At 22.4% G+C, this 6,000-nt stretch overlaps 1 non-coding gene across 1 annotated transcript; it reads left to right on the forward strand.

The window, feature by feature from the left end:
• Positions 1 to 4,547: 4,547 nt before the first annotated feature.
• Positions 4,548 to 4,619, forward strand: TRNAP-UGG (transfer RNA proline (anticodon UGG)). Its single transcript has one exon. It is a non-coding gene; the product is annotated as a tRNA-Pro (tRNA).
• Positions 4,620 to 6,000: the final 1,381 nt, after the last annotated feature.

Consider the following 6,000-nt stretch of genomic DNA (forward strand, 5'->3'; position numbering starts at 1 on the left):
AAAGATAATAAGTGCAAGATTTATCTCCTAGTTTATATATAATAAATAAAATAAAATTTAATGAAATTTCAATTGTTAAATTGATTAGTTAAATTAATAATATTGAATATTTTAATTTTATGATAAAACATATAATATTACAAGTTTTAAATTTATGATAAAATATATACAGTGCTAATCATTCAAATTGTTGTAATAAATAAATGTGTATTTTACTATTTGACATATAAAATTATGTTTATATTTATTTTTACTCATCCCAACCATGTTAGTACCAAAAAGTAAGAATAATTAGGTTTAAGAAATTGAAAATATAATTGTGATGAATGAGTGACTATCCTATTAGTATATGATGTATTCTACTGAATTTTACAGTATTAATAATTATATTATAAAGGTATAAAACTAAATAATATAAATATTTAATTTTAACTTTATATTTAATAATACTAATACTAGTACAACATAATATATATATATATATATATATATATATATATATAATATGTACTGCATGTTAGATGAACATATTATATTTGTTGATATCCAATGTAATTTATTGAATTTTAAATTTTAAAATAAAAATATTTTATTTTAAAAATATATAAACGAAAAATAATATAAATATTAAATTTTAATTTTAGTATTTAATAATACCAATAATAGTATAAATGGTATTTTTTTTTCCAATCAGCAAGCGTATCTTAATTAGTTAATAATCTAATAAATACATTTGTTTTCTTACCAAAACATTATATCCCATCTATATAATTCTTAATAAACTGTAAAAAATAATATTTTATACATTTTGAAATTCTGATATGTTTTATTAAAAAACAATTGGTTTCTTATATTAAAAAAATGTATAATATTCTCTTATAAAATTTAAAATATATAAAAAATAATATATATATATATATATATATATATATATATATATATATATATATATATATATATATATATAATATACACTAAGTTAAAACTGATGTTATCTTCCTGCATTAGACATAAGAGGGGAGGTATAATTTATATCTATACATCTTCTTACAGATTTATAATAGTTAATAAAGATTGTTCAATATATGACTCTTATTTAGTGTACATTTTTACATATTTGTCTTTTGTCTTTATGTAGTGTGTTAAAGAGTTTACAAATTTATCTTTAAAATCAATAATAACTAATAAAAAATGTACTTTTATATAGTGTGTAAAGAGACTCAAACTCTTTAGTACTTATGAATGACCAATGTAGTAAAAAATATTCAATTATTTAAATGAAAGAAAAACAAAAACCAGTTCTCCCACTATTTTTATTGAGAACATTCAAAAAACAATCAAAATCTCAAATAGTAACAGTTTTGCATTACTTAGGCAAAATGTCCATTGTAATCATGTGTTATGAGTTCATTGTTCCTAAAGGCTAGTATTTAATCAGCGTGGATGGTGTCATTTTTTATTTTTTTTCTTTCTAACCAATTTTACATGACATAGATTGTGATATGAATAGGAATGATAAAATTAACTCTTTCCATAAATATTTATATATAAAATTTACAGCGAATAATTGATATTCAGGTGATACAGATGTTAAAATGTTTATAAATAAATCAGATGTTATATCATTTTATATGTCCTCGAGAATATTTGTTACTTAAAAAAATCAATTAAAATTTAATTTATATTTTGTGAAGTTGAATTTAATTAAAATTAAAAATTAATTTATATTTATTAAGTTAAATTTAATTAAAATTAAAAGTTAATTTATATTTATCAGATTAAATTTAATTAAAATTAAAATTTAATTTAAACTTTACTTATTTTATATTTTTTTACAATTTTATTAATATTTTATTTTAAAAATATATAAAATATTTTTTAAAATATTCTTGAGTATGTTTGCAGGTTCTAAAATATTAACAAATATTTTTTAAACGGATATTAATAGATAATAAAAAGAGTAACAAATGATTTTTTTTATCGGATAATAGATACACATTTTTGATTTTTCATGTCTGACCTAACTAATTATCATTCTATTGTATAGTATAGTAGTAGGATAGGATACGAATCTATAAGTTCATTTTAAATTTCGGACAACTCTTAATATTCATATAAAACAATGTTTAATAAAATAATAATTTATTTTATTACATCAATTTTCTATTTCTTATTTTATAAATTATTAAATTTAAAATATTGACTTGAAATACATTATAACTATTTTTTTTTACTTTTTATTCATAGTGTAACTTTCAAATAATTTTTCAAGGTATGCTTGAAAGTTATGTTAAATTATAATTAGATTTTACTAGCATAAACACAGTCGCTATCGCGTCTGTGTATATATTTTTTAAATATATGTGATATTATATTAGTAGGTGATAAAATTGTAATATTATTAAGTTGTTATATAAACTAAATTTATATTTATTAAAAATAAAGTGAAATATATCAGAACAGATGAAAGAATAATTATTGATAAATAAAGAAAAAGAGAATAAACAGAAATAGCCGAATGTATAAAAAAATTATAAAAGTAACAGTCAATTTTTTAAAAATTAAAAAATTATTATATTTAAAGAGTAAAATTAGTATTTTGAAATGTAGACACAAAAAGGAAAATTTCCTTTATATATTGTTATAGATAAAGCTGTTATACTCTTCGCAGATTTTTTTAATTTTTAAACTCATGTATGTTTAATAAATATTACTATCTTTAACTCGAGAAATGAATATCATTATCTTATCATTGTTTGTTAAATGAATATCTAGATTAAAAATAACCTGAGTTAGAGAATTAATTAACTAATAATGAAGAGGGACGAATATGCGTATATTATTTTATTGAACAAAACAATTTTGGACCCAAAGTTGCTCGAAGGGAGAGTAACAAGCCCTGTTCATGCAAGCTATAATACTCCAACCAAAAACAAAACATTGGATAATATAAAAAATTGATACCAAAATAATCTTAGAATATCCATCCAGAATTTATCCTATTTGTTGGTCACGTTAATATCTTATCCATTCACTTTAACAATGTTTCAACCGTCCATCTGTCACCTGCACTGCGTGGTCTATCACTTACACTCCCAATATCATTTTTTTTTTCAATTTAACTAAATAAGTAATTAACAAGTCAAACAAATTTTATTATCTCTAACCAAGTTTGCTATATTTTATATAAAATTTGATAAAAATATATTATTTTAGTTATAAAAGCCACTTTATTACTTTTAAGCTAACCATGTTCAAAGAGAATTATTTGGGACAAATATTTTCATATTTAAAAATATATTTACATAAAAAACTGTTAAAATTAACTTATTAGGACAGTTAACGTGTGTGTGTGAGAGAGAATAACCGTAATAAGTAAAAGAATATGTTAATTAAATATTTGATACTAAAAGTATTAAAGAAAATATCAATTTCCGTAGCGTGCATTTAAGAAGTATAGAACACCTATTTTAAGTGTTAGATAATTAAGGGAAATAATACCAGAAGCTCTACAAACCTTATCAACTGACATTGGAGTGGATGATTTTTTTTTTCTTTTAATTTGATGTCTATTTAATTCAAATTAAGAAATTGCCTGAAATAAAACAAATGAAGATTAAACAACTGTGTGTTATTATAGTCACCAAATCACTCAAAATATTATTGTCAAGTATATAATAATTTGATTTATGCATAGATTTTGTTCCCCTATTTCTCACTATACAGAATATCGTATTAGTAAGGGTTTTTTTATCATTAAAAATATGATAAATTTGAGTAGTGTAATTAGTTATGCATTATCAAAATTAAAAGTTAGTCAAAATACATTATTACTTCCAGAACTAGATAATTTTATTGATGTACAAATTTTATCGAAATAGACATTTTTAATTTTTTTATCAGAATAAATATATAGTAAAGACATTTTATATATATATATTTGTTAAAGCACAATGTGTCAACATTCTTTTTCTTTTTTCATTTTTATTTTTGGTATTTGGTGGTAGTTAAAACATTTTATCTGAAAACAATAAAATTAAAAAAAATTATTCAATCAAAATAATTGAAATTTTTAAATAAGTTAAACTGAACAAAATTTAAATTTAATATTTATTAGTTTTATAAAAAAAAACAAGGGAAGTAAAACTTAAATACGCATTTGTTTATTTCGGCCCTTTCTATTTTTTAGTATTATGGTAAATGTTTTTTTTTTTGTGTGTGATAATTATTATAGTACATATGTATTAAAAAATTATGATAACTACTTTACTAACTGTGTTTAATTGTTTTTGTCTCTTATTATAGAATATATGAAGATATAAATGTTTTAACTTTTGAATTTTCACTGGTACATTATTAATGATAATACAAAGTTGTACTATGAACTACCCAAACACTAAAAAAAATCACATAGAACAGAAGAAAAGCCCAAAGTAAAGAAATGGAATGTGGTTGTTAATCTAGACGTAAGGCAAAGCCCAAACAGAATACTGAGAAAGAATATGAATTTGTATTTAGTTTATTTAAATTCTGTTACAAAGAAGCGTGGGCACTTGGTCTAGTGGTATGATTCTCGCTTTGGGTGCGAGAGGTCCCGAGTTCGATTCTCGGAATGCCCCTTTGTTTTGCGTTTATTCTTTTGTTTGAATGTTTTTATTTTGTTTCTATTTGCATCATTGCATTTCAAATTCGAAGATTTTTTTTTTTTTTCATTTAGGCATATTTTCTATTTAGAATGCAATTACTTTTATGAAGTTGTTGTTTAACGTACCATGTGTCAACGCTGTAAATCCAATGTGTTCTTAATTTTTATGACAAAATCCACGTTCATACAAATTTTAAGTTCATTATGTGTATTGTGTTTGATTCCTTTGATTCTTATTTGAACAAGTTTTCAGATGAAAAAATTATATTTCTACTTTCTGCCCCATCACATTTTTCTAATTACTGTAATTTATTTACATTATATTATACGTTTCTGTTACAGAAATTAATGGAAAAGTTTTCAGACGTTGAAAACTTGAAAATTAAGACAGAGGACAATGCAAAGACAATGAAAGTTGCTGTGAAGATCGGTAAAAAATTTAATCTTTGGTTTTGATTAGTCTACTTTTTTTATTTTTTCGTATGAAGCAGAATGGTGGTTGTTTTGTGTGTGCATAAATGGTTGTATCCATTTTGGGGATGAAAGTGAAGCTGATGCGAAAGATAAGGCAACAGGAAAGTCGAAAGTTTCTTTATTTGCAAAGTAAAACCGATGAGAACTTATAAAACAAGTTTCAATATGTCACAAGAGGTTATTTCGTTCCATATTTCAAAACAGGTTATTTCGGTCCGATTTGATTTATCCTAATTTTGATCATTATAATAAAATGGGTTGAATATTATAATTGTCTCAGGACGGGCCAACAAACTGATTGTAACTTTTTATATTTTTTATTTATAATATATATATATATATATATATTTATATAATATAAAAATTTTATTTATTTCTAATTTTTAAATATAGAAAAAAGGTTGGCAGATTAGGACGGACTAGTCCATCTTTAACCCGCTACTTTAGCGAATTGTGCCACGATGGGTTGATGGGTTGGAAACTCCAACCCGACTTACCTTTTGTTTGGCGAACTGGCATACCTGACCTGCTTTAACATGCCTAACTATGTAATGTATCAATTATATGTCAAAAAAAAGTATAATAATATGAAAATCTGATTATATTAAAAGATGAATATATTTTGAATTAAGTTATATTTAAAGTCACTTCTTAGTTTAATAATATAATCATATAAATTTAATTTTATTGGACCTGTCAACCTATTATCAAATCATCTGATGTCTAAAAAAATTGATGAAGTGTTAGAGATCCCGCAATCAACTAGGCATAAAAAATAAAGAAAGTACATTCATAGTGTATACTTAACAAAATCTTACTTCAAAACCGTTTCTTTAATTAGGAACTTACCTAAGTCTACTGGTGACCCACCACGATGTTAA

This window comes from Vigna unguiculata, chromosome 9 (assembly GCF_037176805.1).
Source record: "Vigna unguiculata cultivar grain cowpea cultivar isolate G323 ecotype 2 chromosome 9, ASM3717680v1, whole genome shotgun sequence".
Classification (NCBI taxonomy): domain Eukaryota; kingdom Viridiplantae; phylum Streptophyta; class Magnoliopsida; order Fabales; family Fabaceae; genus Vigna; species Vigna unguiculata.